Raw genomic sequence first — 23,158 nt, forward strand, 5'->3', positions numbered from 1 at the left:
TCAGCAGAGCTAGGACTTACTACTAAGCATAAGATCAGCACAACTGGGGGTTACCACTGAGTGGGGCATCAGCAGAACTGGGGGTTACTACTGAATGGGGGAGCCACAGAGATAAGGATTACTACTGACCAGGGGATCAGCAGAGCTAGGACTTACTACTGAGATCAGCACAACTGGGGGTTAGCACTGAGTGGGGGATCAGCAGAGCTGGGGATTGCTACTAAGCAGGGGACCAGAAGAGCTGGGGATTACTACTGAGTAGGGGATCAGCAGAACTGGGAGTTACCACTGAGTGGAGCATCAGCAGAACTGGGGGTTACTACTGAATGGGGGAATCAACAGAGATAGGGATTACTACTGACCAGGGGATAAGCAGAGCTGGGAGTTACCACTGAGTGGAGCATTAGCAGAACTTGGGGTTACTACTGAGTGGGGGATCAACAGAGCTGGCAGTTACTACCAAGCAGGGGATCCGCAGAACTAGGGGTTACCACTGAGCGGGGCATCAGCAGAGCTGCCGATTACTACTGAGCGTGGCATCGGCAGAGCTGGGAGTACTACTGAGTGGGGCATCGGCAGAGCTGGGGATTACTACTGTGTGGGACATCAAGCATGCCCCTCCCCAGTGGGCAGCATTTAGTATAGGTGATGGTGGATATGACCTCAGGGGAGCATGATATGCATAGGAATGCCACCTTTATTTACATATCAATGCTGCAGGATGCTGCTATTTACATATAAATGCCGGTTATTTACATGTAAACACAGGGTCTGCAGGTGAGTCATCCATACAAAACAATAGGGCAAAGTTTGGCAGCATTAGTACCAGCACTTTGCACTACTAAGCAGGGGACCAGCAGAACTGGGTGTTACCACTGGGTGGAGCATTAGCAGAACTTGGGGTTACTACTGAGTGGGGGATCAACAGAGCTGGCAGTTACTACCAAGCAGGGGATCCGCAGAACTAGAGGTTACCACTGAGCGTGGCATCGGCAGAGCTGGGGATTACTACTGTGTGGGACATCAGGAGAGCTGGGGGTACTACTGAGCAGAGGATCTGCTGAATGAGGGTGCCAATGAGCTGGGGATCTGCTGAGTGGAGGTACTACTGAGCTTGAGTCTTACTGGGCCCCTTTAAAACAAATCGAAAATCAACACACACACATGGAATTTCTCAAGCTTCATTAAAGCTTCAAAAAAGCATGTTGAAGCAGTAAGGATGGTGCTCCTAACAAACCCCCCCCCCCCCTCCCTTGTTGGCGGTGGTTCCTGGGGCCGAAGAAAAATGCCTGAAACAATGCAGAGGAAGAGATCGAAAAACATCCATCCATGGCCAAGTATTACATTACGTCCGGCATTCCTTGGCTACTGTAGCCGGGGATGCCGCTAATCAAGCACAAATGAGCTTGGTTAACTGCTTTAGAGTGCAGGGGAGACAATGAGAGTCCAATAGACCTCTGATGTCTCCATAAAGAGGACCTGTCTCCTGCCCAATGCTATCACAGGGAGCTGACTTGTTAGCTTACTTGTGATAGCAATAAAGTTAAATGGAAAAAAAAAAAAAAGAATAAATAAATAAAAATAAAATAAACTGTGTACAAAAAAATGAAAATGTGAAAAAATAAAAAAAGTTAAAATACCCAAACCCTTTCTTTCATCTTTTTTTTTTCAGATTGAGTTCACAGCAGACCAGATAGAAGGTAAGAGGCAACAAAGTAACCAGAATGTTTCACTTATTTATATTCTTTTTTATAACCCACCCTAAGGGCCCGATCAAAAGTCTCAATCAAAAGCAACCAAGTACAAGGAGTTCAGCTGCAAATATGCAGAGGTCAGTACATCAGCCAAGGTATCACCCTCTACACATTTGCAACTGAACTCCTTGTACTTGGTTGCTTTTAATGAGACTCTTGATATGTGCTCTTGCTAAAAAAAACAAAAAACAACTGTTTATATGAATTTGTAATAAAGCAATGTTAAAATGATTATGTTATACTGTATAATGCATGACGTGTATATACAGTATATACACTCAGGGGCACCTTATTAGGTACACCTGTTCAATTGCTCTGTAACACAAATTGCTCCATCAATGAGCCCTACCCCCTCTCCCCCAACTCCATCAACAAGCCTTCCCTGCTCACCTCCATCAATGAGCCTTAGCCCCTCTCCCCCACCTCCATCAATGATACTTCCCTCTTCATCTCCATCGATTATCCTTCACCCAATCTCCATCAATGAGCCTTCCCTCCCCACCTCCATCAATGAGCCTTCCCTCCCCACCTCCATCAATGAGCCTTCCCTCCCCACCTCCATCAATGAGCCTTCCCTCCCCACCTCCATCAATGAGCCTTCCCTTCCCACCTCCATCAATGAGCCTTCCCTCCCCACCTCCATCAATGAGCCTTCCCTCCCCACCTCCATCAATGAGCCTTCCCTCCCCACCTCCATCAATGAGCCTTCCCTCCTCACCTCCATCAATGAGCCTTCCCTCCCCCATCTCCATCAATGAGCCTTCCCTCCCCCACCTCCATCAATGAGCCTTCCCTCCCCACCTCCATCAATGAGCCTTCCCTCCCCACCTCCATCAATGAGCCTTCCCTCCCCCACCTCCATCAATGAGCCTTCCCTCCCCCACCTCCATCAATGAGCCTTCCCTCCCCCACCTCCATCAATGAGCCTTCCCTCCCCACCTCCATCAATGAGCCTTCCCTCCTCACCTCCATCAATGAGCCTTCCCTCCTCACCTCCATCAATGAGCCTTCCCTCCCCCACCTCCATCAATGAGCCTTCCCTCCCCCACCTCCATCAATGAGCCTTCCCTCCCCCACCTCCATCAATGAGCCTTCCCCTCTCCACCTCCATCAATGAGCCTTCCCTCCCCCACCTCCATCAATGAGCCTTCCCTCCCCACCTCCATCAATGAGCCTTCCCTCCCCCACCTCCATCAATGAGCCTTCCCTCCCCCACCTCCATCAATGAGCCTTCCCTCCCCACCTCCATCAATGAGTCTTCCCTCCCCACCTTCATGAATGATCCTTCCCTCCCCACCTCCATCAATGAGCCTTCCCTCCCCACCTTCATGAATGATCCTTCCCTCCCCACCTCCATCAATGAGCCTTCCCTCCCCACCTTCATGAATGATCCTTCCCTCCCCACCTCCATCAATGAGTCTTCCCTCCCCACCTTCATGAATGATCCTTCTCTCCCCACCTCCATCAATAAGCCTTTTCTCCCCACATCCATCAATGCAGGGCCATCTTTAATATTGATTGGACCCTAGGCAAACATTTTCTCAAAATCAGTTTACTGTATCAGATCAGGGAGCAATTGCGATTGGTTGCCAGAGGTTACAGTGTATCATTACCGCTTATTGACTGGTTGCTAGAGGTTACAGCACATATGGCTCTCTGATTAGTTGCTAGAGTTTACAACACATGATTTCTGCTTGTTGATTGGTTGCTAGAGATTACTGTACAGTAATACTGCTCACTGATTGGTTGCTAGAGGTTACAGCACACCATCTCCTCACTGCCTGCCCATCATGGACTGGGGTGGTGAATGGACCCATCAATAGACAGAAAACTCCAAGGTATCCTAGAACTCCGCGGATCAGTGGCAGTACTGGGGGGGAGGGGAGGGTGTGACCAATGGCAATGCTGATTTTTTTTTTTTTTTACTGACTACCAATATAAAGAGGAGTTTCAACACTGGCCACCAATGTAATAGGGGTGTACACTGACCACTAATGTAATAGAAGCATTCACAGTAACCACCAATGTAAGGAGGGATTTACACTGACCACTAATGTAAGGGGAGCATTCACACTGGCCAAAAGTGTGAATGAAAGGATTCTACACCAAGCCTCAATGTAATGAGAAGATTTACACTGACCACCAATGTAACTGAGACATGTGGCCTGCGTTCACATGTGTGTGTTGGGAACACATTCAAAATTGCTTTCCTGACACCACAGAAATGTGATGCCCTTTAGCAGATACATAGCAGTGCCTCTGCACCCCCAAACCTCCCCCATCCTCTCCACTCCAACCCTCCCCCCTTTAACTCTACCTGCCTCCTCTGCTCATCTTTGCACCCACCTTCCTTACCTCCACAAATCCCCTCCTTGATCAGCTGTGCACCTCGAGCTGTAATTCCTTCTCTGCCTACCTCTGCACACCCCACACTACCCTCCCCCCCCCCACCACCAATTTGATTACCTTTGCAGAACAGGCTGATGGTAGGCTTAATGACCACAATTGCAGGCAGGACTTTCAAGCATGCCCCTCCCCAGTGGGCAGCATTCAGTATAGGTGATGGTGGATATGACCTCAAGGGAGCATGATATGCATAAGAATGCCACCTTTATTTACATATCAATGCTGCAGGATGCTGCTATTTACATATACATGCCGGTTATTTACATGTAAACACAGGGTCTGCAGGTGAGTCACCCATACACAACAATAGGGCAAAGCTGGGCAGCATTAGTACCAGCACTTTGTACTGAGATATCAGGACACAGCACAGGACTAAAACTTCAAGAGACAAGGGAATTTAAACCAGGATAGTTGGCAAGTATGAGACAGCTGCTTTGGGCCCCCCAACAATGCAGGGCCCAGGGCAGCTGCCCCTTTTGCCCTGCCTTAAAGACGGCCCTGCATCAATGAGCCTTCCCTGCTTACCTCCATCAATGAGCCTTCCCTCCCCACCTTCATCAATGAACCTTCCCTCCCCACCTTCATCAACGAGTCTTCCCTCACTAACTCCATCAATGAATCTTCCCTCGCCACCTCGATCAATGAGACTTTCCTCTTCATCTCCATCAATGAGCCTCCCCCCCACCTGCATCAATAAGCCTTCCCTCCTCACCTCCATCAATGAGTCTTCCCTACCCACCTTCATGAATGAGTCTTCCCTCCCCACCTCCATCAATGAACCTTCCCTCCCCACCTCCATCAATGAGCCTTCCCTCCCCACCTCCATCAATGAGCCTTCCCCTCCCCACCTCCATCAATGAGCCTTCCCTCCCTACCTCCATCAATGAGCCTTCCCCTCCCCACCTCCATCAATGAGCCTTCCCTCCCTACCTCCATCAATGAGCCTTCCCTCCCTACCTCCATCAATGAGCCTTCCCCTCCCCACCTCCATCAATGAGCCTTCCCTCCCTACCTCCATCAATGAGCCTTCCCCTCCCCACCTCCATAAATGAGCCTTCCCCTCCCCACCTCCATCAATGAGCCTTCCCTCACCACTTCCTTCAATGGTCCTTCCCTCCCCCAGCTCCATCAATGAGTCTTCCCTCCCCACCTCCATCAATGAGCCTTCCCTCACCACTTCCTTCAATGGGCCTTCCCTCCCCACCTCCATCAATGAGCCTTCCCTCACCACTTCCTTCAATGGGCCTTCCCTCCCCCACCTCCATCAATGAGTCTTCCCTCCCCACATCCATCAATGAGCCTTCCCTCCCCACCTCCATCAATGAGCCTTCCCTCCCCACCTCCATCAATGAGCCTTCCCTCCCCCACCTCCATCAATGAGCCTTCTCTCCCACATCCATCAATGAGCCTTCCCTCCCCACCGCCATCAATGAGTCTTCCCTCCCCACCTCCATCAATGAGCCTTCCCTTCCCACTTCCATCAATGAGCCTTTCCTCCCTACCTCCATCAATGAGCCTTCCCTCCCCACCTCCATCAATGAGCCTTCCCTCCCCACCTCCATCAATAAGCCTTGGCTGCCCATGACTCTGTCTATGGATTTCCTTCCTTGGAACACTTTTGTTTGGTCCTGGCCACTGCAGATTGGGAACATCCCACAAGAGGTGTAGTTTTGGAGTTGCTCTGACCCAGTCCTCTAGACATTACAATTTGGCCCTTGTCAAAGTCACTCAAATCTTTACACTTGCCTATTTTTGCTGCTTTCAATCTCAGGGACAACATGTTCACCAGCTGCCTAATATCTAATATCTCCCATCCACTTTCAGATGCCATTGTAATGAGATAATCAATGTTATTCACTTTACCTGTCAGTGGTCCTAATGTTATAAATGATAATCATTGCCTGCCTCCCTATACTAAAAATCACTGTCAAAATCGGAAACTAAAAATTAATTTTCAAAATAAAAACCTTTACAAGAGCAGGAAAAAAAAAATATTCGATAGTGAAGGTGTATCTTGTTATCTGTTATGTGCTTTCTCATCCGAGTTATGTTTCTACTATTTGTATTCAAATTTAAAAATGATGAGCTTTTCTTTGAGAAGCACAATGCTCAGTATTCCTGTATAGATAGCGTATGTCACGGCTTAAATGGTGTTACCCTGAATGAATAAGTGCTCAAAATATCTCTATGGGAATATCTCTATGGGAATAAATGTGCAATATAAATATTAATCCCTGGAGGATTTTTTGATTAAAGATCAAATCCACCTCATCCGAATATAATGGCCAATAACTTGGTAAGTAAGCTACATATCTTTTTGCTGATGGTACAATAGTATGCAATATTTGTAATATTCATGGAGTTGTTTGAAACATGGAACATGATTTGGCATTCCCAGAACATTTGTCAAAATAGTAGAAACTGCAGTTCAACATATCTAAATGCAAATTAATTCAAATGGGGAAAAAGATCCAAAATGTTCTATATAGATCTTTAGTTATCACTAGAGGGATCACCAGCAGGAGAAAGGAGGTCCTGATTCCTCTATAGAGATCTTTATATCACTAGAGGGGTCACCAGCAGGAGGAAGGAGGTCCTGATTCCTCTATATAGATCTTTATATCACTAGAGGGGTCACCAGCAGAAGGAAGGAGGTCCTGATTCTTCTATATAGATCTTTATATCACTAGAGGGGTCACCAGCAGGAGGAAGGAGGTCCCGATTCTTCTATATAGATCTTTATATGACTAGAGGGGTCACCAGCAGGAGGAAGGAGGTCCTGATTCCTCTATATAGATCATTATATCACTAGAGGGGTCACCAGCAGGAGGAAGGGGGTCCTGATTCATCTATATGGCTCTTTATATCCCTAGAGGGATCATCAGCAGGAGGAAGGAGGTCCTGATTCTTCTATATAGATCTTTATATCACTAGAGGGATAGCAGCCTAAGAAAGGAGGTCAAGATTCCTCTGTAGAGATCATTATATCATTATATCACTAGAGGGGTCACCAGCCAAGATTCCTCTGTAGAGATCATTATATCATTATATCACTAGAGGGGTCACCAGCAGGAGGAAGGAGGTCCTGATTCCTCTATATAGACCGTTATATCACTAGAGAGGTCACCAGCAGGAGGAAGGAGGTCCAGATTCATCTATATGGCTCTTTGTATCACTAGAGGGATAGCAGCCTAAGAAAGGAGGTCAAGATTCCTCTGTAGAAATCATTATATCACTAGAGGGGTCACCAGCGGGAGGAAGGAGGTCCTGATTCCTCTATATAGATCTTTAGCGAGACATCATTTAGAATATTGTGCCCAGTTCTGGAGACCTCACTTACAAAAAGATATTGATAAGTTAGAACAAGTCCAGGGACAGGCAACAGAAATGGTGAAAGGCAATAAGGTATTTAAAGGCCTTTCTCTGTGTGAGGTAGATGGGAGGCTGACCCTCTCGAGGAGGCTGTATGGGGCTCCAGAATTTCTCATGGAGGCCCAGTGAATATGCATAGTTACCTGAAGTTCTTATTTAAGATTTTTCTTTAAAAGCAATACAAACCCAACAGGGGTTCTAATCCTTCCCTACTCCATCTAAAGCTGCAGAATGTTTTGGCTTTAATTACACTGTAACAGTGTATGTGTGTATTTCTATTTTCTAAACCACAGTAATCAACAATGATTTACTGAACTGGTTGTTACGATAAGTGGGGAGTCTCTGCAGACTATTACCATCCACTCATTCATGCAGCCGAGAGATAATGATTGGCAGTGCTGGGGAGAGAAGTCCCTGGTAGCGGTTTGTGGAGGGAATACCATGTCCCATTCTCAAGCCTCCCACAGAAAGCCAGGGAAACAAAAGACGAGTCTTAAATGGAGACAGATGGCAGAGGATGCCACACATGGGGCTGGCGGAGCAGCCGCATTCCTCATCCTCCCCCGCTTGTGGAAGTGTTTGAAGGAGCGGCTGGATGTACAGAAAGAATATGAAGTGAGCTGACAGCTGCGTCACAACTCTGACTGCAACACCGAGGACCCAGAATGAAGACCCAACATCTGTCCTTCCAGCATGAAGACCCAGAATCCGCCCTTCCAGCATGAAGACCCAGAATCCGTCCTTCCAGCATGAAGACCCAGAATCTTTCCTTCCAGCATGAAGACCCAGAATCTGTCCTTCCAGCATGAAGACCCAGAATCTGTCCTTCCAGCATGAAGACCCAGAATCCGTCCTTCCAGCATGAAGACCCAGAATCTTTCCTTCCAGCATGAAGACCCAGAATCTGTCCTTCCAGCATGAAGACCCAGAATCTGTCCTCCCAGCATGAAGACCCAGAATCTGTCCTTCCAGCATGAAGACCCAGAATCTGTCCTTCCAGCATGAAGACCCAGAATCTGTCCTTCCAGCATGAAGACCCAGAATCTGTCCTTCCAGCATGAAGACCCAGAATCTGTCCTTCCAGAATAAAGACCCAACATCTGTCCTTCCAGAATGAAGATATAGAATTTGTCCTTCCAGAATAAAGACCCAACATCTGTCCTTCCAAAACGAAGACTCAGAATCTGTCCTTCCAGAATGAAGACCCAGAATCTGTCCTTCCAGAATGAAGATAAAAAATCAGCTCTTCCAAAATGAAGACCCAACATCTGTCTTTCAAGAATGAAGACCAAACATCTGCCCTTCCAGAATGATGACCCAGAATCTGTCCTTCCAGAATGATGACCCAGAATCTGTCCATCCATAATGAGGATTCAAAATCTGTCCTTCCAGAATGAAGACCTGAAATCTGTCCTTCCAGAATAAAGGTCCAGAATCTATTCTTCAATAATGAAGACCCAAAATCTGTCCTTCCAGAAAGAAGACCCAAAATCTTTCTTTCCACAATGAAGACCCAACATCTGTCTTTCCTGAATGAAATATCCAACATCTGTCCTTCCAGAATGAAGACCCAACATCTGTCCTTCCAGAATGAAGACCCAGCATCTGCCCTTCCAGAGGAGAATGTTAGCACCATACCAAATCACCTACAAAGTGATACATTTAACCTCTTCACCAGTCCCAAGTGTTACATAGTTTCATGGGACTGGGGTGGAAATGATCAGAGATACCTGGACTGTTATGGTGGTCAAGGACACTGTTGTCATGATCTCATGATCAAGGACACTGTAACTGGTGTGGTGGTGATCAGGAACACTGTGATTGGTGTGGTGAGGATCAGGGACACTCTGATTGGTGTGGTGATGATCAGGGACTGGTGTGGTCATGATCAGGGACACTGTGATTGATGTGGTCGGAGATCAGGGACACTGTGATTGGTGTGAAGGTGATCAGGGACACTCTGATTGGTGTGGCGATGATTAGGGACTGGTGTGGTCATGATCAGAGACACTGTGATTGATGTGGTGATGATCAGGGATGGTGTGGTCATGATCAGGGACACTGTGATTGATGTGGTCGGAGATCAGGGACACTGTGATTGGTGTGAAGGTGATCATGGACACTCTGTTTGGTGTGGCGGTGATCAGGGACACTCTGATTGGTGTGGCGATGATCAGGGACTGGTGTGGTCATGATCAGGGACACTGTGATTGGTGTGGCGGTGATCAGGGACACTCTGATTGGTGTGGTGATGATCAGCGACACTGTGATTGGTGTGGCAGTGATCAGGGACACTCTGATTGGTGTGATGATGATCGGCGACACTGTGATTGGTGTGGTGATGATCAGCGACACTGTGATTGGTGTGGCAGTGATCAGGGACACTCTGATTGGTGTGGTGATGATCAGCGACACTGTGATTGGTGTGGTGATGATCAGCGACACTGTGATTGGTGTGGCGGTGATCAGGGACACTGTGATTGGTGTGGCGGTGATCAGGGACACTGTGATTGGTGTGGCGGTGATCAGGGACACTCTGATTGGTGTGGTGATGATCGGCGACACTGTGATTGGTGTGGTGATGATCGGAGACACTGAGGACCCAGAATGAAGACCCAACATCTGTATTCCAGAATAAAGACTCAGAATCTGTCCTTCCAGCATTAGGACCCAGAATCTGTCCTTCCAAAATAAAGACCCAACACCTGTCCTTCCAGAATGAATATATAGAATTTTTCATTCCAGAATGAAGACCCAACATCTGTCCTTCCAGAATGAAGACCTAGAATCTGTCCTTCCAGAATGAAGATCCAAAATCTGTCCTTCCAGAATGAAGATCCAAAATCAGTCCTTCCAAAATGAAGACCCAACATCTGTCCTTCCAGAATGAAGACCCAGAATCTGTCCTTCCAGAATGAAGACCCAGAATCTGTCCTTCCAGAATGAAGACCCAGAATCTGTCCTTCCAGAATGAAGACCCAGAATCTGTCCTTCCAGAAGGAAAACTCGGCATCTATCCTTCCAGAATGAAGACCCAGAATATATCCTTCATGAATGAAGACTCAAAATTTGTCCTTTCAGAAAGAAGACCCAAAATCTGTACTTCCAGAAAGAAGACATAAAATCTTTCTTTCCACAATGAAGACCCGGCATCTGTCTTTCCTGAATGAAATATACAAAATCTACCCTTCCAGAATTAAATATTCAAAATCTGCCCTTCCAGAATGAAGATCCAACATCTGTACTTCCAGAATGAAGACCCAACATCTGTCCTTCCAGAATGAAGGCCCAACATCTGTCCTTCCAGAATGAAGACCCAACATCTGTCCTTCCAGAAAGAAGACCCAACATCTGTCCTTCCAGAATGAAGACCCAACATCTGTACTTCCAGAATGAAGACCCAACATCTGTCCTTCCAGAATGAAGACCCAACATCTGTCCTTCCAGAATGAAGGCCCAACATCTGTCCTTCCAGAATGAAGACCCAACATCTGTCCTTTCAGAAAGAAGACCCAACATCTGTCCTTCCAGAATGAAGACCCAACATCTGTCCTTCCAGAATGAAGACCCAACATCTGTCCTTCCAGAATGAAGACCCGACATCTGTCCTTCCAGAATGAAGATCTGACATCTGTCCTTCCAGAGGAGAATGTTAGTACCATACCAAATCACCTACAAAGTGATACATTTTACCACTTCACAAGTCCCAAGTGTTACATGGGACTGGTGTGGAAATGATTAGTGATACTTGGACTGTTGTGGTGGTCAAGGACACTGTTGTCATGATTAAGGACACTGTAACTGGTGTGGCGGGGATCAGGAACACTGTGATTGGTGTGGTGATGATCAGGGATACTGTGACTGGTGTGGTGATGATCAGGGATACTGTGACTGGTGTGGTGATGATCAGGGATACTGTGACTGGTGTGGTGATGATCAGGGATACTGTGACTGGTGTGGTGATGATCAGGGACACTGTGATTGGTGTGTTGATGATTGAGGACACTGTGATTGGTGTGGTGATGATCGAGGACACTGGGACTGGTGTAGTGATGATCGGAGACACCGTGATTGGCGTGGGGATGATCGGGACACTGTGATTGGTGTGGTGATGATCAAGGACACTGTGATTGGTGTGGTGATGATCAGGGACACTGTGATTGGTGTGGTGATGATCAGGGACACTGTGATTGGTGTGTTGATGATTGAGGACACTGTGATTGGTGTGGTGATGATCGAGGACACTGGGACTGGTGTAGTGATGATCGGAGACACCGTGATTGGCGTGGGGATGATCGGGACACTGTGATTGGTGTGGTGATGATCAAGGACACTGTGATTGGTGTGGTGATGATCAGGGACACTGTGATTGGCGTGGGGATGATCGACGACACTGTGATTGGTGTGGTGATGATCGAGGACACTGGGACTGGTGTAGTGATGATCGGAGACACTGTGATTGGTGTGTTGATGATCGGGACACTGTGATTGGTGTGGTGATGATCGGAGACACTGTGATTGGTGTGGTGATGATCGGAGACACTGTGATTGGTGTGTCGATGATCGGGGACACTGTGATTGGTGTGGTGATGATCGAGGACACTGTGACTGATGTGGCGGTGATCAGGGACAAAAGGACGTCACCACATCTAATAGAATGAAGGGTGGTTCACACCAGCATGTGATGTTTTCAGGAAGCTATGTACAGCATCCAGCTGGCCCCTCCCACCAGCCATTATCTGCCTGCAGTGCACTGAGAAGTACAGAGATCCAGTGATGACATCACTGGGACTAAAATTAAGTGTGTAATGAAAATGAAAAGGTTTTATTTGAAAATGTCATTACTAAGGATGAGCCGAACACCCCCCCCGGTTCGGTTCCCACCAGAACCTGCGAACAGACCTAAACCTCGTGTGAACTTTAGAACCCTATTAAAGTCTATGGGACTCGAACGTTCAAAATCTAAAGTGCTAATTTTAAAGGCTAATATGCAAGTTACTGTCCTAAAAAGTGTTTGGGGACCCGGGTCCTGCCTCAGGGGACATGGATCAATGCAAAAAAAAGTTTTAAAAACTGACTTTTTTTGGCCGTTTTTTCGGGAGCAGTGATTTTAATAATGATTAAAGTGAAACAATAAAAGTGTAATATTCCTTTAAATTTCGTAGCTGGGGGGTGTCTATAGTATGCCTGTAAAGGGGCGCATGTTTCCTGTGCTTAGAACTGTCCCTGCACAAAGTGTCATTTCTGCAGGAAAAAAAGTCATTTAAAATCACTCGCGGCTATTATGAATTGTCGGCTCCCGTAATACAGAGAACAGTCTTTGAAAGTCATTGATAAAAAAAAAAAAGTGTGGGGTTCCCCCAAATTCAATTACCCTTCAGGTCTGGTATGGATATTAAGGGGAACCCCGCGTCAAATAAAAAAAAAAGAAAATTACGTGGGGTTCCCCCTAAATATCCATACCAGACCCTTCAGGTCTGGTATGGATTTTAAGGGGAACTCCACGCCAAATTTAAAAAAAAATGGCGTAGAGTTCCCCCTAAAAATCCATACCAGACCCTTTATCTGAGCATGCAACCTGGCAGGCCACAGGAAAAGAGGGGGGATGAGAGAGCGCCCCCCCCTCCTGAACCATACCAGGCCACATGTCCTCAACACTGGGAGGATGCTTTAGGGGTCTTTGACCCCTCAAAGCACCATGTCCCCATGTTGATGGGGACAAGGGCCTCATCCCCACAACCCTGGCCGGTGGTTGTGGGGGTCTGCGGGCGGGGGGCTTATCAGAATCTGGAAGCCCCTTTTAACAAGGGGACCCCCAGATCCCACCCCCCCCTGTTTGAAATGGTAAGGGGGTAAAAAAGTACCCCTACCATTTCACAAAGAAAGTGTAAAAGAATGTTAAAAAAGACAAACACACTTTTGAAAAAGTCCTTTATTAAAAAAAAAAAAAAAAAATAAAATATTCCAGCGGTGGTAATCCACTCTTGCTATCCAGCAACGGATGATCATCTCTCCGGGGTCCAGCGATGGCTCATCTGATCCAGCGACGAGTGATCTCTCACTCCAGCACAGCGAATCCATCCATCTTCTGTCTCCACTGGAGGAGACACTGCGGGGATCCCGGCAGCCTGACATTTCTTATATGAGGAGGGAGCGGGGCCACCCGTCACCTGACCCCGCCCCCCTCTGACTCAGGGGGGGGAAAGCCTGGCTTCCCCAATGACGTGAGGGTGACCCCGCCCCCCCTCTGATGTAACAGACACCTGCGATCCGATCGGATCATGTTGTCGGAAAATTTTATATCCGGCTCTCAAACTCTCAAAGTGTCCGGTATGTCCGCCATAATGTCGCAGTCACGATAAAAATCACCGCCATTACTAGTAAAAAAAATAATAATAATAAAAAAATGCTATAAATGTATCCCCTATCACAAACCGATCAATATACGCTTATTGAGATTTTTTTTTTTAACAAAAATATGTAGAAGCATACATATCGGCCTAAACTGAGAAAACATTTTTTTTTTTTTAAATGGGGATATTTATTATAGCAAAAAGTACAAAATATTGTGTTTTTTTTTTTTTTTCAAAATTGTGGCTCTTATTTTGTTTATAGCGCAAAAAATAAAAAACCGCAGAGGTGATCAAATACCACCAAAAGAAAGCTCTATTTGTGGGGAAAAAAAGGACGTCAATTTTGTTTGGGTGCAATGTCGCACGACCGCGCAATTGTCAGTTAAAGCGACACAGTGCCGAATCGCAAAAATATTGGCCCGGTCATTGAGCAGCCAAATCTTCCGGGGATGAAGTGGCTAAACGTTTACCTGACCCCTTTCACCGTTCCAGCGCTGTTCTGGCTCCTAAATCGCCCCCTTCCACATTCTAGTCTCACCTGAGACACTGTAGGCAGTAATAAGCTCCTGTTGCTGTCAGTCAAACTCATGTGAGGAGGGAGCAGGGGCTTACCAGCGCTCTGTGCGTCTATGGATGCACACAGGGGCGGACTGACAACTCATGGGGCCCCCGGGCAATAGAAGATCATGGGGCCCCCTTGATCCCAACATTGAAGCTACACCTGCACAGGGGTACACTGGAGGGAGAACGCACACACACAGGGGGACACTGGGGGGAGAACGCACACACAGGGGGACACTGGCGGGGAGAACGCACACACAGGGGGACACTGGCGGGGAGAACGCACACACAGGGGGACACTGGAGGGAGAACGCACACACACGGGGACACTGGAGGGAGAACGCACACACACGGGGACACTGGAGGGAGAACGCACACACACAGGAACACTGGAGGGAGAATGCACACACACAGGAACACTGGAGGGAGAATGCACACACACAGGAACACTGGAAGGAGAATGCACACACACACACAGGGGGACCCTGGAGGGAGCACGCACACACAGGGGGACACTGGGGGGAGAAAACGCACACACATGGGGACACTGGAGGGAGAACGCGCAACACACAGGGGGACACTGGAGGGAGAATGCACACACGCAGGGGTACACTGGAGGGAGAACGCACACACAGGGGGACACTGGGGGGAGAACGCACACACAGGGGGACACTGGAGGGAGAACGCACACAGGGGGACACTGGAGGGAGAACGCACACAGGGGGACACTGGAGGGAGAACGCACACAGGGGGACACTGGAGGGAAAACGCACACACATACACACACACACACAGGGGGAAACTGGAGGGAGAATGCACACACACACAGAGGTGGACACTGGAGGGAGAATGCACACACACACAGGGGGACACTGGAGGGAGAACGCACACACAGGGGGACACTGGGGGGAGAAAGCACACACAGGGGGACACTGGAGGGAGAACGCACACAGGGGGACACTGGAGGGAGAACGCACACACAGGGGGACACTGGAGGGAGAATGCACACACACAGGGGTACACTGGAGGGAGAACGCACACACAGGGGGACACTGGGGGGAGAACGCACACACAGGGGGACACTGGAGGGAGAACGCACACACACAGGGGTACACTGGAGGGAGAACGCACACACAGGGGGACACTGGGGGGAGAACGCACACACAGGGGGACACTGGAGGGAGAACGCACACAGGGGGACACTGGAGGGAGAACGCACACAGGGGGACACTGGAGGGAGAACGCACACAGGGGGACACTGGAGGGAGAACGCACACACACAGGAACACTGGAGGGAGAATGCACACACACAGGAACACTGGAGGGAGAATGCACACACACAGGAACACTGGAATGAGAATGCACACACACACACAGGGGGACCCTGGAGGGAGAACGCACACACATACACACACACACACAGGGGGAAACTGGAGGGAGAATGCACACACACGGGGACACTGGAGGGAGAATGCACACACACACACAGAGGTGGACACTGGAGGGAGAATGCACACACACACAGGGGGACACTGGAGGGAGAACGCACACACAGGGGGACACTGGAGGGAGAACGCACACAGGGGGACACTGGAGGGAGAACGCACACAGGGGGACACTGGAGGGAGAACGCACACACTGGGGGACACTGGGGGGAGAAAGCACACACAGGGGGACACTGGAGGGAGAACGCACACAGGGGGACACTGGAGGGAGAACGCACACACAGGGGGACACTGGAGGGAGAATGCACACACAGGGGGACACTGGAGGGAGAATGCACACACAGGGGGACACTGGAGGGAGAACGCACACACAGGGGGACACTGGAGGGAGAATGCACACACACACACACACAGGTGGACACTGGAGGGAGAATGCACACACACGGGGACACTGGAGGGAGAATGCACACACACACACACAGGTGGACACTGGAGGGAGAATGCACACACACACAGGGGGACACTGGAGGGAGAACGCACACACAGGGGGACACTGGAGGGAGAACGCACACACAGGGGGACAAAGCACACACAGGGGGACACTGGAGGGAGAACGCACACACAGGGGGACACTGGAGGGAGAACGCACACACAGGGGGACACTGGGGGGAGAACGGACACACAGGGGGACACTGGAGGGAGAACAGACACACAGGGGGACACTGGAGGGAGAACGGACACACAGGGGGACACTGGAGGGAGAACGCGCACACAGTGGGACACTGGAGGGAGAACGCGCACACAGTGGGACACTGGAGGGAGAACGCGCACACAGGGGGACACTGGAGGGAGAACGCGCACACAGGGGGACACTGGAGGGAGAACGCACACACAGGGGGACACTGGAGGGAGAACGCGCACAAACAGGGGGACACTGGAGGGAGAACGCGCACAAACAGGAACACTGGAGGGAGAATGCACACACACAGGAACACTGGAGGGAAAATGCACACACAGTGGGACACTGGAGGGAGAACGCACACACAGTGGGACACTGGAGGGAGAACGCACACACAGGGGGACACTGGAGGGAGAATGCGCACACACGGGGGCACTGGGGGGAGAACGCACACACGGGGGACACTGGGGGGAGAACGCACACACGGGGGAGACTGGGGGGGAGAACGCACACACAGGGGGACACTGGGGGGGAGAACGCACACACAGGGGGACACTGGAGGGAGAACGCACACACAGGGGGACACTGGAGGGAGAACGCACACACACAGGGGGACACTGGAGGGAGAATGCACACACACAGGAACACTGGAGGGAGAATGCACACACAGGAACACTGGAGGGAGAACGAGCACAAACAGGGGGACACTGGGGGGAGAACGCACACACAGGGGGACACTGGGGGGGAGAGCGCACACACAGGGGGACACTGGGGGGGAGAGCGCACACACAGGGGGACACTGGGGGGGAGAGCGCACACACAGGGGGACACTGGGGGGGAGAGCGCACACACAGGGGGACACTGGGGGGGAGAACGCACACACAGGGGGACACTGGGAGGAAGAACGCACACACAGGGGGACACTGGGAGGAAGAATGCACACACAGGGGGACACTGGGGGGGGGGGGAGAAAGCACACACAGGGGGACACTGGGGGGAGAACGCACACACAGGGGGACACTGGAGGGAGAACGCACACACACAGGGGGACACTGGGAGGAAGAACGCACACACAGGGGGACACTGGGGGGGGAGAAAGCACACACAGGGGGACACTGGAGGGAGAACGCAAACACAGGGGGACACTGGAGGGAGAACGCACACACACAGGGGGACACTGGAGGGAGAACGCACACACACAGTGGGACACTGGAGGGAGAACGCACACACACAGAAACACTGGAGGGAGAATGCACACACACAGGAACACTGGAGGGAGAACGCACACACAGTGGGACACTGGAGGGAGAACACACACACAGGGGGACACTGGAGGGAGAATGCGCACACACGGGGGCACTGGGGGGAGAACGCACACACGGGGGACACTGGAGGGAGAATGCACACACAGGGGGACACTGGAGGGAGAATGCACACACAGGGGGACACTGGAGGGAGAACGCACACACAGGGGGACACTGGAGGGAGAATGCACACACACACACACACAGGTGGACACTGGAGGGAGAATGCACACACACGGGGACACTGGAGGGAGAATGCACACACACACACACAGGTGGACACTGGAGGGAGAATGCACACACACACAGGGGGACACTGGAGGGAGAACGCACACACAGGGGGACACTGGAGGGAGAACGCACACACAGGGGGACAAAGCACACACAGGGGGACACTGGAGGGAGAACGCACACACAGGGGGACACTGGAGGGAGAACGCACACACAGGGGGACACTGGGGGGAGAACGGACACACAGGGGGACACTGGAGGGAGAACAGACACACAGGGGGACACTGGAGGGAGAACGGACACACAGGGGGACACTGGAGGGAGAACGCGCACACAGTGGGACACTGGAGGGAGAACGCGCACACAGTGGGACACTGGAGGGAGAACGCGCACACAGGGGGACACTGGAGGGAGAACGCGCACACAGGGGGACACTGGAGGGAGAACGCACACACAGGGGGACACTGGAGGGAGAACGCGCACAAACAGGGGGACACTGGAGGGAGAACGCGCACAAACAGGAACACTGGAGGGAGAATGCACACACACAGGAACACTGGAGGGAAAATGCACACACAGTGGGACACTGGAGGGAGAACGCACACACAGTGGGACACTGGAGGGAGAACGCACACACAGGGGGACACTGGAGGGAGAATGCGCACACACTAGGGCACTGGGGGGAGAACGCACACACGGGGGACACTGGGGGGGAGAACGCACACACGGGGGAGACTGGGGGGGAGAACGCACACACAGGGGGACACTGGGGGGGAGAACGCACACACAGGGGGACACTGGAGGGAGAACGCACACACAGGGGGACACTGGAGGGAGAACGCACACACACAGGGGGACACTGGAGGGAGAATGCACACACACAGGAACACTGGAGGGAGAATGCACACACAGGAACACTGGAGGGAGAACGCGCACAAACAGGGGTACACTGGGGGGAGAACGCACACACAGGGGGACACTGGGGGGGAGAGCGCACACACAGGGGGACACTGGGGGGGGAGAGCGCACACACAGGGGGACACTGGGGGGGAGAGCGCACACACAGGGGGACACTGGGGGGGAGAGCGCACACACAGGGGGACACTGGGGGGGAGAACGCACACACAGGGGGACACTGGGAGGAAGAACGCACACACAGGGGGACACTGGGAGGAAGAACGCACACACAGGGGGACACTGGGGGGGGGAGAAAGCACACACAGGGGGACACTGGGGGGAGAACGCACACACAGGGGGACACTGGAGGGAGAACGCACACACACAGGGGGACACTGGGAGGAAGAACGCACACACAGGGGGACACTGGGGGGGGGAGAAAGCACACACAGGGGGACACTGGAGGGAGAACGCAAACACAGGGGGACACTGGAGGGAGAACGCACACACACAGGGGGACACTGGAGGGAGAACGCACACACACAGTGGGACACTGGAGGGAGAACGCACACACACAGAAACACTGGAGGGAGAATGCACACACACAGGAACACTGGAGGGAGAACGCACACACAGTGGGACACTGGAGGGAGAACACACACACAGGGGGACACTGGAGGGAGAATGCGCACACACGGGGGCACTGGGGGGAGAACGCACACACGGGGGACACTGGGGGGGAGAACGCACACACGGGGGACACTGGGGGGGAGAACGCACACACAGGGGGACACTGGGGGGGAGAACGCACACACAGGGGGACACTGGAGGGAGAACGCACATACAGGGGGACACTGGAGGGAGAACGCACACACACAGGGGGACACTGGAGGGAGAATGCACACACACAGGAACACTGGAGGGAGAATGCACACACAGGAACACTGGAGGGAGAATGCACACACACACACAGGGGGACCCTGAAGGGAGAACGCACACACAGGGTGACATTAGGGGGAGAAAACGCACACGCATGGGGACACTGGAGGGAGAACGCGAGCACACACAGGGGGACAGTGGAGGGAGAACGCACACACAGGGGGACACTGGAGGGAGATGCACACACGCAGGGGTACACTAGAGGGAGAGCGCACACACTGGGGGGAGAACGCACACACAGGGCGACACTGGAGGGAGAACGCACACAGGGGGACACTGGAGGGAGAACGCACACAGGGGGACACTGGAGGGAGAACGCACACAGGGGGACACTGGAGGGAGAACGCACACAGGGGGACACTGGAGGGAGAACGCACACAGGGGGACACTGGAGGGAGAACGCACACACACACACAGGGGGACACTGGAGGGAGAACGCACACAAGGGGACACTGGAGGGAGAACGCACACACACACACAGGGGGAAACTGGAGGGAGAACGCACACACAGGGGGACACTGGAGGGAGAATGTACACACACACACACACAGGGGGACACTGGAGGGAGAATGCACACACAGGGGGACACTGGAGGGAAAAAGCACACACACACACACACACACAGGGGGACACTGGAGGGAGAATGCACACACAGGGGGACACTGGAGGGAAAAAGCACACACACACACAGGGGGACACTGGAGGGAGAACGCACACACACACAGGGGGACACTGGAGGGAGAACGCACACACAGGGGGACACTGAAGGGAGAACGCACACACAGGGGGACACTGGAGGGAGAACGCACACAAGGGGACACTGGAGGGAGAACGCACACACACACACAGGGGGACACTGGAGGGAGAACGCACACACAGGGGGACACTGGAGGGAGAATGTACACACACACACACACAGGGGGACACTGGAGGGAGAATGCACACACAGGGGGACACTGGAGGGAAAAAGCACACACACACACACACAGGGGGACACTGGAGGGAGAATGCACACACAGGGGGACACTGGAGGGAAAAAGCACACACACACACACACAGGGGGACACTGGAGGGAGAACGCACACACACACAGGGGGACACTGGAGGGAGAACGCACACACAGGGGGACACTGAAGGGAGAACGCACACACAGGGGGACACTGGGGGGAGACCGCACACACAGGGGGACACTGGAGGGAAAACGCACACACAGGGGGACACTGGAGGGAAAACGCACACACAGGGGGACACTGGAGGGAAAACGCACACACAGGGGGACACTGGAGGGAAAACGCACACACAGGTGGACACTGGAGGGAGAACACACACACAGGGGGACACTGGAGGGAGAACACACACACACAGGGGGACACTGGAGGGAGAACACACACACAGGGGGACACTGGAGGGAAAACGCACACACAGGGGGACACTGGAGGGAAAACGCACACACAGGAGGACACTGGAGGGAGAACGCACATAGGGGGACACTGGAGGGAGAGCGCACACACACACACACAGGGGGACACTGGAGGAATAACACACACACAGGGGGACACTGGAGGGAAAACGCACACACAGGGGGACACTGGAGGGAAAACGCATACACACAGGGGGACACTGGAGGGAAAACGCACACACAGGGGGACACTGGAGGGAAAACGCACACACAGGGGGACACTGGAGGGAAAACGCACACACAGGGGGACGCACACACAGGGGGACACGCACACAGGGGGACACGCACACAGGGGGACACGCACACAGGGGGACACGCACACAATGGGACATGCACACAGGGGGACACGCACACAGGGGGACACTCACACAGCACAGGAGGACATGCAAATAGGGGGACACACACACACAGCCAGGAGGACACTGTGGGGTGGGGGGACCCGGGGCCCTTACATCTGTACACTCCCCGAGTCCCCCCCATCACGTGTAGCGGCCCTGGTGTCATCTGCTTCACTTACCGAGTCACCGGATGCCGATAATAGTACTTCTAACAGCGTGCTGCTCCTCGCCAGCCGCTCCACTCTTCTCGTCCGTCCCAGGTGATGTCACGACGCATATAGTACAAGCACCTGGGACGGACGGGAGGGAAGGAGGGGCCGGCGGGGAGCAGCGCACAGTTAGCTGTGTTATTTTCGGCATCGCGGCATGTAATTCAGCCGCTGCAAGTGGCCTCTCATGTGGCCAAGTCCGGGCCCCTAATGTCCTCGGGCCCTCGGGCGGCGCCCGAGTGACCGACTGGTCAGTCCACCCCTGGATGCACACAACCTGAGACACTGTAGGTAGTAATAGGCTCCTGTTTCTGTCAGTCAAACTCATGTGAGGAGGGAGCAGGGGCTTACCAGCGCTCTGTGCGTCTATGGATGCACACAACCTGATGCCGCGTACACACGGGCGGACTGTATGGCCTACTTAGTCCGTCGAAACACATGTCAGCAGACAGTCCGCTCGTGTGTGGGCTTCAGCGGACTTTTTCAGCGTGCAGTCTGGCGTACTAAGTATTTCGGAATTTCTGTAATACTGTCCGTCATACTTTGGTTTCAGCGGACAATCCGCTCGTCAGTAGGCTAGTTCGACGGGCTAAGAATGGCGCATGCTCAGAAAGGATTTACACGGCGGAAGGTTGCATTGCTGTGTATTGGACTTCCTATTTCTAGTCCCGTCGTACGTGCTGTACACGTCATCGCGTAAGCTTTCAACGGACTGTTTGTGCATCCGTGTGTGGTCAAGTCCGTTCATTCGAAAGTAGGACGGACTGTCCGTCGGATTGTATGACGGACTAAGTAGGCCATACAATCCGCCCGTGTGTACGCGGCTTGAGACACTGTAGGCAGTAATAAGCTCCTGTTTCTGTCAGTCAAAATTATTTTACCTTGTGTGTTGTGTTTTTTTTTGTACTTTATTTTACAGGTGAATGGGTAGGGGTACATTGTACCCCATACTCATTCACATAGGGTGGGGGGCCGGTATCCGGGGGCCCCCTTATTAAAGGGGGCTCCCGGATTCCGATAAGCCCCTTGCCCGCAGACCCCGACAACCAACGGCCAGGGTTGTCGGGAAGAGGCCCTTGTCCTCATCAACAAGGGGACAAGGTGCTTTTGGGTGGGGGGGCCTCACCATGGCACCCCCCCATGTTGAGGGCATGCGGCCTGGTACGGCTCAGGAGGGGAGGGGCGCTCACTCGCCCCTCCTTTCCTGGCCG

General features: G+C 52.0%; 1 protein-coding gene across 1 annotated transcript in view; it reads left to right on the top strand.

Annotated features, from left to right (window-relative positions):
* Positions 1-1,621: 1,621 nt before the first annotated feature.
* Positions 1,622-23,158, top strand: part of MYL3 (myosin light chain 3) — a 43,461-nt gene continuing 21,924 nt past the window's right edge. Inside the window, exon 1 of the mRNA XM_077493523.1 lies at positions 1,622-1,700. The gene's annotated coding sequence lies outside the window, so the exon portion shown is untranslated. The remainder of the gene's footprint in view (positions 1,701-23,158) is intronic.

This window comes from Lithobates pipiens, unplaced genomic scaffold (assembly GCF_037356315.1).
Source record: "Lithobates pipiens isolate NorthernLeopardFrog02 unplaced genomic scaffold, aLitPip1_a1.2 Scaffold_19, whole genome shotgun sequence".
In the NCBI taxonomy this organism is placed as follows: Eukaryota; Metazoa; Chordata; class Amphibia; order Anura; family Ranidae; genus Lithobates; species Lithobates pipiens.